At 42.9% G+C, this 12,590-nt stretch overlaps 1 protein-coding gene and 1 long non-coding RNA gene across 3 annotated transcripts in view; one reads left to right on the forward strand and one right to left on the reverse strand.

The window, feature by feature from the left end:
- Window positions 1–12,590, reverse strand: part of LOC124000610 — a 119,422-nt gene that overhangs the window by 102,007 nt on the left and 4,825 nt on the right. Inside the window, exons 7-11 of one of the 2 annotated variants that reach the window (XR_006832636.1) lie at window positions 10,967–11,086; window positions 10,607–10,670; window positions 10,294–10,488; window positions 8,895–9,018; window positions 8,700–8,745 (exon numbers count right to left, since the gene is read on the reverse strand). The gene's annotated coding sequence lies outside the window, so the exon portion shown is untranslated. Of the gene's footprint in view, window positions 8,746–8,784; window positions 9,019–10,293; window positions 10,489–10,606; window positions 10,671–10,966; window positions 11,087–12,590 lie in introns of those variants that run through there. The other variant, XR_006832635.1, reaches the window with a different exon arrangement.
- On the forward strand, window positions 4,869–5,696 carry LOC124000617. Its single transcript, XR_006832644.1, has 3 exons — window positions 4,869–4,907; window positions 5,214–5,422; window positions 5,546–5,696. It is a non-coding gene; the product is annotated as an uncharacterized LOC124000617 (long non-coding RNA).

Genomic DNA, 12,590 nt, shown 5'->3' on the forward strand with positions numbered 1-12,590 from the left:
CCTGCCCACAGTTCACAACGATTGGCTGTAAACAGTAAAGAACGAATTAAACACTGCTTTTCTCATTGCAGAATGCATAACTAATGTTTATGTGTTATTGTTTTTAGATCAGATACAGTGGGGCAAAAAAGTATTTAGTCAGCCACCAATTGTGCAAGTTCTCCCACTTAAAAATATGAGGCCATTACTGATATTGAATAACGTGTTCCATCATGACCTGTTACATTTACATTTAAGTCATTTAGCAGACGCTCTTATCCAGAGCGACTTACAAATTGGTGCATTCACCTTAAGACATCCAGTGGAACAGTCACTTTACAATAGTGCATCTAAATCTTAAAGGGGGGGGGGTGAGAGGGATTACTTATCCTATCCTAGGTATTCCTTAAAGAGGTGGGGTTTCAGGTGTCTCCGGAAGGTGGTGATTGACTCCGCTGTCCTGGCGTCGTGAGGGAGTTTGTTCCACCATTGGGGGCCAGAGCAGCAAACAGTTTTGACTGGGCTGAGCGGGAGCTGTACTTCCTCAGTGGTAGGGAGGCGAGCAGGCCAGAGGTGGATGAACGCAGTGCCCTTGTTTGGGTGTAGGGCCTGATCAGAGCCTGGAGGTACTGAGGTGCCGTTCCCCTCACAGCTCCGTAGGCAAGCACCAACTAAATAATAATTATTGATTTGCTATACTTAGACTAGGTAGTAATTTATGGCTTCTCTTTACTGTGCACAACAACCAATTAATTATAAAAATGTTTTGGTGCTTTTAAACATTTTTTGTGACATTCAATTGGTAGTTAGTTTGTCCCATCGCTGCAACTCCTCTACGGACTTGGGAAAGGCAAAGGTCGAGAGCCATGCGTCCTCCGAAACACAACCCTGCCAAGCCACACTGCTTCTTCACACAGAAGCCAGCCGCACCAATGCGTTGGGAGGAAACTGGTGACTGCAGAGTGCATCAGTTATTTGGAGTAAGGATACAGATCCTGCCCTGTGATGATGACGTTACAGAGTAAGACAGTGTGTGGGACCAAAACTGTTATGAGCAGAAACAGCCAGGGCAGGGCTAACATGGGTACGCTGAACCCAAAAAAGGAAGCTCTTAACCATAAGTGAGTACACTGTGGTCATACCCATAAGAGAGAGGGATACAGGAACAAACCCCTCCACTTGATTCAGGGCAGATGCACCAAACACTACCAGCCCCAGAATTGTGTACAACACCCCTGTGCTGATAGAGAGCAGCTGAAACATGAGGAGGAACCAAACAGTGCCCACACTCTTCTCAATCCCACCACAGAGGAGCACCAGAAGCACGATGCTGAGGAGTATCTGGGTCACTGTCTTGTGCTGGAAGGGGTATGTGAAGAGCTTGTGTCACTCAGCCCCTCCTTGCTAACTTACCATGCCCATCGCCAAAAACTGTAGTTCCAAGACTGAAGGCATCCTTTGATAACCTGAGACATGTATTGACAATAAACAAAACAAATTACATGATAATAACAGGATCAATGCCACTCGTTAGCCAGGAGTAAAACTCTTGAACCTCTGAACCACAGTTGTGGAAAATTCTATTCAAAGATTAAGGCAGGGTTACTTACTGACTTTATTGTCCCCATGGGGAAATTTTGTTGCAGTGTCATGTACACGTTTAAAGTGGCGTTTATATACAAAACAACATTTACAATACAACTTCCATAACAGTTACATACCAATAAAACATGTAAAAAATGACTAGCCTGCTGGTCTTACTGATTCGATAGGAACATCAGCCGAGCTATTTAAGAGGGATATCACACCTGGCACAAATGATGGTCTAGTTCTGTTTTTCTTGCTGAGGGGTGCCCTATACCTGTGTCCAGTGGGGAGTAGTTCAAGGTCCAGGTACAAGGGGTGGCTTGGGTCTAAAATGATTTTGTGAGACTTGCGGAGGGCCCTGACCTTAAAGTACTTTGCTTGCTGTGGTGATAATCCTATATTTAACAATGTAATAAACATATTTAATACAAGCAGCTACAGAGGAGAGCTACCTCTAATTTCATAGCAAGGATGAAATGGTTACATGTCCCTTATATAGTGAGAGGTGATAATACATATTGTATTCACACAACAGTGTTTTCTATAAATCAATAGTTCCGGAACACAATGGCCTTGTGTTACGAAGCAGACATACCAGTAGTCTATGAAACGCATAACATCACAGTCCAACACAGAACATATCCCTTGAGAAGTTTACAACAGCTCACCCCAAATTCTTCCACCACATCTTTCAAAACTGATTTTTGATGCTCAGTACATATGTCAAACTAATACCAGTGGATAATCAAGCACAATACAAAAATGTCAGTTACGACACCTGTCCTCCAATATTGCACAACACTTTAACTAAGACAGGGTAGATAGATTGCTAAACCAAAGCAAATGTAATGGATTTCCGCATTTTTATTAATCACGTTCACATCCAAAGTTATTTGATGCGCAGATCATGAAGTGCACTAAGGCAGTGCTACATTTAAAGACACTGCCACCTGCTGGCTTGTGCCTGAAATGTGATGATCAGAGTTCTCAACAGTCCATTTGAGTTAGATAGAAAGTGAGATAGATATGTGTGACATTTTAGTTAAAAAAATAAAACTGTTTAATAAAATAAAACGTGTCAGGGACAACGCAATAAAATCAACGAATTCCATTGTGGTCCCTTTGTGCTTGTTACTCAAAGTGCAAAATTATTTTTTTGGGGGCAAGGAATGGTTTCTTTCTATCGATATCCTGTTAGCCTATCTATGTAAAAAAAAAAAACATCCAACCAACCATCGATACAACCATTACTCAGTCAGTAGGAAATATGTACATCACTTTCGTTATTCAGCTAGCTACAACCAGTGAGAAGACAATACCACTAGTTAGGCTCCAAACAAGCCTTTCTCTTGCGATGTATAATGCAGTCATAAAGCTGTGACGTATTATGACGTAACCAGGCATTAATTCCCTACATGCACAGTGTTCAGATTTGATTTCAACTGTATAATCTCTTTCTTCACTCAGGTTGTTGCAGGTCACCTTTGGCCTTTGGTGCACAGCCTTCCCAACCTGTATACAGGGTACCACATACACTCAGAGCTCTGGAAATAATTAACAAATGTTTCTGTAATCAGCATCTCTACATGTATGGCAGAAATTCCATTCCAGTGTCTGTTGATTTCCAACACAGGCACACTTCATTCTACTGAATGGGGTACTGATTAGGTGATCACCTGAACCAAATCTTATTTAACGAGGAAAAGTATAAAAACCACTGCTGTGGTCATCACTATCCTCTTGTAATAGCACAAGCTGGATGTTTAAATCAGTGCTAGTAGTACCTCAAAAGTAATTGGAATCCAAAAATAACTATTAACCATGCCAGAAGACTTGAAAAGGAACATTTTGGGTGAGGAAAAGAAGGGCTTTACTGGCAGAGGGATACAGGATGCTTCCATCCTTAAAATTTCAAAGACAGCAGTTCATTGGGGTGGCAGGTAGCCTAGTGGTTAGAGCGTTGGACTAGTAACCAAAAGGTTTCAAGATCGAATCCCAGAGTTGACAAGGTAAAAATCTGTCATTCTGCCCCTGAACAAGGCAGTTAACCTACAAAAAGAATGGCAAATGCAGCTGAGCTGAAGTGCCAAGCTTCCAAAAGACCATAGTAGAGGACTGGAGTAAGGTCATCTTCTCCGAGGAGTCCAATTTTCAGCTTTGCCCAACACCTCGTCGTTAGATGGAGACCTGGAAAGGCCTACAAAACAGTGTCTCGCACCCACTGTGAAATTTGTTTGTGAAGGACGCATGAATCAAGCCACGTACAAGGTTGTCCTGGAAGAAAACTTGCTTCCTTCTGCTCTGACAATGTTCACCAACTCTGAGGATTGTTTTTTCCAGTAGGACAATGTTCCATGCGACACAGTCAAGTCAATCAAGGTGTGGATGGAGGACCACCAGATCAAGACCTTGTCATGGCCAGCCCAGTCTCCAGACTTGAACCCCATTAAACTTCTGGAATGTGATCAAGAGGAAGATGGATGGTCACAAGCCATCAAACAAAGCCAAGCTGCTTGAATTTTTGAGCCAGGATGGCATAAAGTCACCCAACACCAACGTAAAAGACTGGTGGCCAAGACGCATGAAAGCTGTGATTGAAAATCAGGGTTATTCCACCAAATAATGATTTCAGAACTCTTCCTAAGTTAAATTATTAGTATTATTAGAGGTCTGACAACACCGCATCTGTTTTTGTTATTTTGATCAGTTGTAATTTTCTGCAAATAAATGCTCTAAAAATGACAATATTTTAATTTGGAATTTGGGAGAAATGTCAGTAGTTTATAGAATAAAACAAAAATGTTAATTTTACCCAAACACATACCTATAAATAGTAAACCCAGAGAAACTGATCATTTTGCAGTGGTCTCTTAAGTTAATGTTATCCAAATTTGTGTATATACACACTCACACATATATATTATATATACATACAATATTGATGGAAATGTTTCCCCCAGAAAGCAATGGATCGTAATAATGAGAGAATCAAAAGAGCTTTAACACGCAGCCCTTATGTGGTAAATATACAATACATGTCTGTTTTGTCCTGTTTTTGTTATATTATCACCTTTTAAATTGAGTGATGTGTTGACGGATGAATCCAATGAGGGTAAAAACCCCTGATTCTGTGATGTGGCCAACCGACAAGGTGTACAGAAGAACAAAACCTGTAAGTCATTTCAAAAAATCAGTAACACATGCATATTAGTTATACATTCTGCAATGAGAAAAGCAGTGTTTAATTCGTTCTTTACTGTTTATAGCCAATCATTGTGAGCTGTGAGCAGGACCAGACATCTAGGGACGGATGGAGCATCAATCCAGAGCCTCTCAGCCAGGTCATCTCTGCTGTTCCCATAGACACAACAGTTAGATCAATCTGTTGATTCATATGGCCATTTTGGTTGGCTTGGTTGAATTGACAATCATCCATTCGAGATGCTAAAGAATCATATACTATGGAAGGTCTTTTGCCCCACCCCTAATGTTATGAGAGTTGCATTTATTGCATTTTCAGTTACCCATCTATTACTCACTACTTGTACAACCATGTTAGATTTCCTACATATTCTACATTTCCTTGAGGGTCAATGCCAGTGTATTCTATGGCTGCCATGAGTACATTCCTTTCTCTGTCTCCTCAGTCTGGAAGGGTGAATCGGCTGATAGAGAGAAAATATCATGACGTGATCTCATCCTCCATTTCTGATGACTTTTCCATCTTTCACTGAATGTGGAGAATGGACCAGCTAGCTCTCTTGACACACAGCTTGATGATGGCAATGACACCTCTACTGAGGACAGTCCAGAGCCTCCAAAGGAACCACAAGGACCACTGAAGGACCATCGACTGGTAGGCATCTCTTGAATTTGTGTGTGTGTGTGTGTCACATCTCAGTGTTTTGACCCTATATCTGTTGAGATTATTGTGGCCAAGCCCAACATCCTCCTCTCTGCCTCTGTGAGTGACCTGAAGAAGGTGTCACGCCAGATGGAGGTGGTCCCCACTGTCCGGCCCTGCAGGCAGCAGCTGGACAAGAAGACACAGTGGACCAACACCAACGAGGAGAGTCTGAGGAGGATCAAAGAGAACCTGACCTCAATAGAACTCAACCTGGAGGAAGGTCTGAAGATGCACAATGATGGTCAGGACATCAACCAAGAGGCAGAAGAAGAATGAGGGATGCTGTAGAGGATGGATTGCAAAGTGGATGGGGAGGAGGAAGGATAGCCTGAGGGATGAAGACGTGGCTAGGGAGGTCAAGAGGATGGGCGAGCTGGTGAGGGCACTGATCCAAGTGATGAAGAGAAACTGCAGTGAAAGTGATCTTAAGGCAGTAGACCAGGACAGTTGGCTGAATGACTTGGAGGTTGAAAGTGGCATTCAAGAAATGCACAGGAGAGATGGAAATTATAGACAGCATGGCAGAAATGCAGACCAGTATAGCCGATAACAGGCTCCTCAAGTCATAAAAAAATAAGAATGTCCAGAGCTTTGTAAGTTACTCCTACTTATTGAGTGTAGTCAAGGTCCTAAACGATCTTATCCGCCATTGATAAGAAACATTACTGTGCAGCCATATTCATTGATCTGGCCAAGCATTTCAATCACCACATTCTCATCGGCAGACTCGACAACCTTGGTTTCTCAGATGATTGCCTCGCCTGGATCACCAACTACTTCTCTGATAGAGTTCAATGTGTCAAATAAGAGGGTCTGCTGTCCGGACCTCTGGCAGTCTCTATGGGGGTGCCACAGGGTTCAATTCTTGGACCGACTCTCTTCTCTGTATACATCAATGATGTCGCCCTTGCTGCTGGTGAGTCTCTGATCCATCTCTACGCAAACACCATTCTGTATATTTCTGGCCCTTCTTTGGACACTGTGTTAACAACCCTCCAGGCAAGCTTCAATGCCATACAACTCTCCTTCAGTGGCCTACAATTGCTCTTAAATACAAGTAAAACTAAATGCATGCTCTTCAACCGATTGCTGCCTGCACCTGCCCGCCTGTCCAACATCACTACTCTGGACGGCTCTGACTTAGAATACGGGGACAACAACAAATACCTAGGTGTCTGGTTAGAATGTAAACTCTCCTTCCAGACCCACATCAAACATCTGCAATCCAAATTTAAATCTAGAATTGGCTTCCTATTTCGCAACAAAGCATCCTTCACTCATGCTGCCAAACATACCCTTGTAAAACTGACCATCCTACCAATCCTCGACTTCGGCGATGTCATTTACAAAATAGCCTCCAATACCCTACTCAACAAATTGGATGCAGTCTTATCACAGTGCCATCCGTTTTGTCACCAAAGCCCCATATACTACCCACCATTGCGACCTGTACGCTCTTCTCGTTGATTGGCCCTCGCTTCATACTCGTCGCCAAACCCACTGGCTCCATGTCATCTACAAGACCCTGCTAGGTAAAGTCCCCCCTTATCTCAGCTCGCTGGTCACCATAGCATCACCTACCTGAAGCACGCGCTCCAGCAGGAAAATCTCTCTAGTCACCCCCAAAACCAATTCTTTCTTTGGCCACCTCTCCTTCCAGTTCTCTGCTGCCAATGACTGGAACGAACTAAACAAATCTCTGAAACTGGAAACGCATATCTCCCTCACTAGCTTTAAGCACCAAATGTCAGAGCAGCTCACAGATTACTACACCTGTACATAGCCCACCTATAATTTAGCCCAAACATCTACCTCTTTCCCTACTGTATTTATTTTATTTTGCTCCTTTGCACCCCATTATTTGTATTTCTACTTTGCACATTCTTCCACTGCAAATCTACCATTCCAGTGTTTTACTTGCTATATCGTATTTACTTTGCCACCATGGCCTTTTTTTGCCTTTACCTCCCTTATCTCACCTCATTTGCTCACATCGTATATAGACTTGTTTATACTGTATTATTGACTGTATGTTTGTTTTACTCCATGTGTAACTCTGTGTCGTTGTACGTGTCAAACTGCTTTGCTTTATCTTGGCCAGGTCACAATTGTAAATGAGAACTTGCTCTCAACTTGCCTACCTGGTTAAATAAAGGTGAAAATAAATAAATAAAGACCATATTCAAATGAATAAAAACAAAAATAGAAAATGGTTTACCATCTCAAGAGATTAAATTTAAAAAATGACTACAATAAGTGCCTATTAATTAAAGGCTGACCATAACATTATATTTTTCTGTTATTTTTTTTATTTTAACCCCTTTATCTCCCCAATTTTCATGGTATCCAATTAGTAGTTACAGTCTTGTCTCATTGCTGCACACTCCCTACGGACTCGGGAGAGGCGAAGGTAGAGCCATGCGTCCTCCGAAACACGACCCTGCCAAGCTGCACTGCTTCCTGACACAATTCCCGCTTAACCCGGAAGCCAGCCACACCAATGTGTCGGAGGAAACACCGTACACCATTCACCTGTGTGAACTTCATCTTCGTGGCATGCTAGCCTTTGTCTGGCGACCGTGTCAGCATGCATGCGCCCGGCCCGCCACAGGAGTTGCTAGAGCGCAATGGGACAAGGACATCCCTGCCAGACAAACCTAACCAGGACGACGCTGGGACAATTGTGCGCCAACCCATGGGTCTCCTGGACTCGAACCAGGATCTATAGCACAGCTAGCAAATGCGATGCAGTGCCTAAGACCATTGCGTCACTCGGGAGGCAGGGTTTCGTATTAAATCATGCATAAATTCCTTGTGACAAGGGGAATGGAAGCTTTTGAATTGGACGTTTCAGACAAAAAATGAAATTGCTAAAACATGTCTAGCCTGTTTATCTATTGGTAACAGGGTTGACGTATTATGCTCGAACAGAACAGAACTAGCTCACGAGCTCAACTAGCACCTGCATTTTGGAGCTATGTCTAAAAAGCTTTTTGTCTTTTACAACTCTTCCATTCACCTGTGTGAACTTCATCTTCGTGGCATGCTAGCCTTTTACCGGCTGCGGAGAGCCTTTTTTGTTTGCATTTTGTTGTGCACCAGGTTTTCATGTCTTTCCATGTTCTGTTTGTGAGAGCTGGCTCTGACCCATAACAGGCAATACTCTTTGCCAGGAACCTTCTTTAGCACTTTACATTTTCCCAAATGCTTCCAAACTGATGCTTTCTCTCACAGCTGCTCTCAGTCTTGGGTTGAGAAGTCATTCTCCAAACCTAATCGCAAACAAAGAAAAGATTAAACCACATGACGGTCCAACACAATAGGGGAGGGGGGCATAGGGAAGGTATAGGAGAGGAGATAAAAAGAAAAGACTTCCTCCATGTCAGGTAAGCAGTCTCGAAGTGTACCCTCACCAACTTACCGGACTGAGTGAGTTCTGAACATCCCTCGCTGTCCTCTGTTCCTGCGTCCAAGTCTTCTTGGGCCTCTTTCTGGTGTCTGTCTTGACTCTTTAGTACGTTTTCTCAGTTCTTTCCCAGGCTTGCCTGAAACACACAAAAGGATGGAACATACATAAGAGTACCAACAAATCCCCATATTAGCAAGCAACGACATTACATTTTTGCTCAGCCTGGTAAGTTTGACGGTAGACTGCGGATGTTCCCTTGCTTACGAAAGCAGCCGGTGTTTACTGTGACAGAATTACCAGGCTGAGTGAGTTCTGAACACCTGTCACTCGAGCTTCCGCTGTCAGGTTCATACTCACTGATGCAGCCGGTGTCACTCAGCTGGTGTTTTGTATCATATTTGTACAACAGCTGATGAAACTATGAAAAAATGTTATCAGTGTAACTTCCTGATAGTTGCTGATTGAAAATACAATCTACATAAGACATTCTAAATCAGCAGGTTTTGTATTGGTGGAGTTTTGGCTTGCTTGGTGACATCACCAGGTGGTCTAAGTTAATAGACCAATTACAAAGAGTTTGAAATCTCTCTGCCAATAACAGCTCATTTTGAGACTACATTTCCCTCCCATTAGTGGATTGGACTATGTTTAACCATGATTTGAGACCATCCGGATATCCATATAGTGAAATATTCCAAATGCCTTTCCCTAGCTGCCATTTCAAAATACAATCACCTCTAAACAAAATGTCTCACATTGTGACTTGCGCAAATAACTCGGCATGTCACAGGAAAGCAAACGAGCTAGGACATTTGCTATTTATTTATTTTTTAAACCTTTATTTAACTAGGCAAGTCAGTTAAGAACAAATTCTTATTTTCAATGACGGCCTTGGAACAGTGGGTTAACTGCCTGTTCAGGGGCAGAACGACAGATTTGTACCTCGTCAGCTCGGGGATTTGAACTTGCAACCTTCCGGTTACTAGTCCTCTAACCACTAGGCTACCCTGCCGCATTACAATGTAGCTAGCTACCAGTAGCTAGTTTAGCATTACTCCTATGGAGTTATTTAACATTATGCACAACACAACATTCTTCCATTTGAGAACATCTAAGACATCATAGCAAAGATAAGCAATGCAATAATAATCCATTCCGAAATGTATTAATGTCTACTCCAGCAACCTTTAGTAGCTAGCTGGCTAATTAACCTATCAGTATAGCCAGGAAAAATGGCTCGCTAGCTACCTGCTAGCAAGCTAACATAATGCTTCAACATAGCTAATACTTTTCCATGCATCTACGAAATGTAGCCCGATATACAGCTACATTGGCCGAGTTATTGTTGAATAATAACGAAGCTAGGTAAATTCATTTAAAATAATATCGCTAGTAACTGCAAAATACTTACAGCTGAAATACACTGCTGTTTTCTTTATGTGCATGGTGAACTGAGGAAGCCGCATCCACGTGTCGTGTTGTGGGGGAGGGGACAAGTTCCCCAAATAGACCCTGGCTTTGGATCAGGTTTGAATTCCCCCCCCGCGAATGGTCCTTGTTAGGTTTGGGGAGGGGAAGCTGATCCTAGATCTGTATCTAGGGAAAACTTAGCACCAGCACATGCAAAAGAGAGAAGGGGAGGAGAGAGAGCGTCTCTCTCAGGATTGACAGATCATGTACAAAATCTACCAGTAAGAAATTGGTTTCAGAATATAATATATTACCTTTAGCAGTTCTAATGTCTTCATTTTCCCCATTTCATTAGTCTTGTTGATTGATTGCTGATATCTAGTTTCACAGAAAAGATGGTGTTGATGAGGAGCATCCATCCATGTTTGTAATGCATTCATAGACATATAGTTCATACTGGTGGTCCTACCCATTACCCACTTCACTCCATTAACCCTAAACTTGCTGCTCACATGGTGGTTTGTCTAAATGTATTTGACTTTAGGTTAGTTAAGGTTAAAAAGGTAAAGATTGTGTTTGGCTGTGTTGGGAGCACGAGTGGCAATGCTGCCTCACCCAGATCACACATTGCCCTATATATGTATATATTGTAGCAAGCTTAACCCAACACTTACCACCTGCTGATCTCTTGGTGTAATGGATAAGTTTGGCTTGCTCGTCGCTGGACCGGGGTTCGAGTCCCAGTTGGAGCTACCCCCAAATTTGTTACATTGGTATCAGAAGTGGGATAGTGCCTGTGAAGCCATCAAAGATGTGTGTACACGTGAGAGACTTGCTATAAAGAAGTGTGGGGGCATGCTCTCCCCAAGGAAGGAGGTCTCAGCTGACTCACATTCTATAGCAACTTTAATCCAACACCGAGCGACAACATCGAGAGGTTTGGACATCTTGGCGTAGCACTTAAGGTGCTGGCTTGACAGTTGATGGACCCAGGTCCACCTGTTTTGGGGCGACCGCCTGAATTCACTAAAATATATTTGTTTGCCTACGGGCAGGGAGACCCGGGTTTGAGACTAAAAGGGGCATTACACCATTGCTGTTTGCAAAAAAACACTACATTGGTGGAAGCAGTGGAATTGCTGCTACCGTCTCTTATGACCGAAAAGAGCTTCTGGACATCAGAACAGCGATTACCCACCTTGAATTGGACAAATAATTTTTGTTTAATGAGTCAGACGAGAGGGATTTACTCCAGACACCTGAACAGGCCCTCATCCCTGTCATTTGTAGGAAAAAATATGTAGATTTCGCAGAAGGAGATCGGGGTGGCATGTGAGGATTTATCGACGAGTGGTTAATCTGCCTCGCCATCCGTACTGTTAGCCAACGTACAATAGCTGGAAAATAAATGGGATAAACTAAAAGCACGTATATCCTACCAACGGGACATTAAGAACTGTAATATCTTATGTTTCACAGAGTCGTGGCTGAACGACATCATAACATACAGCTGGCGGGTTTTACACTATCGGCAGGATAGAAAAGCATCCTCTGGTAAGACAAGGGGTTGCGGTCTATGTATATTTGTAAACAACAGCTGGTGCCCGATATCTAAGGAAGTCTCAAGGTTTTGCTCGCCTGAGCTAGAGTATCTCATGATAAGCTGCAGACCACACTATCTACCTAGAGAGTTTTCATCTGTATTTTAGGTACCTGTCTACACATCACCACAGACCGATGCCATAAGCAAACAGGAAAACGCTCATCCAGAGGCGGCACTCCTAGTGGCCGGGGACATTAATGGAGGGAAACTTAAATCAGTTTGACCTTATTTCTACCAGCATGTTAAATGTCCATCCAGAGGGGGAAAAAAACCTTTAGAACAACTTTACTCCACACACAGAGATGCGTACATTTGGCAAATCTGACCATAATTATAACCTCCTGATTCCTGCTTACAAGCAAAAATTAAAGCAGGAAGCATTGGTGACTCGGTCAATAAAAAAGTGCTCAGATGAAGCAGATGCTAAACTACAGGACTGTTTTGCTTGCACAGACTGGAATATGTTCCTGGGATTCTTCCGATGGCACCACATCAGTCACCGGCCTCATCAATAAGTGCATCGATGACGTCGTCCCCACAATGACTGTACGTACATACCCCAACCAGAAGCCATGAATTACAGGCAACATCTGCACTGAGCTAAAGGGTAGAGCTGCCTCTTTCAAGGAGCGGGACTCTAACCCGGAAGTGTTGTGTATTGTTATTCTAGTGTTGTCCCATTAGGGCACCTGTAA

The sequence above is a fragment of the Oncorhynchus gorbuscha genome, linkage group LG16 (assembly GCF_021184085.1).
Source record: "Oncorhynchus gorbuscha isolate QuinsamMale2020 ecotype Even-year linkage group LG16, OgorEven_v1.0, whole genome shotgun sequence".
NCBI lineage: Eukaryota > Metazoa > Chordata > Actinopteri > Salmoniformes > Salmonidae > Oncorhynchus > Oncorhynchus gorbuscha.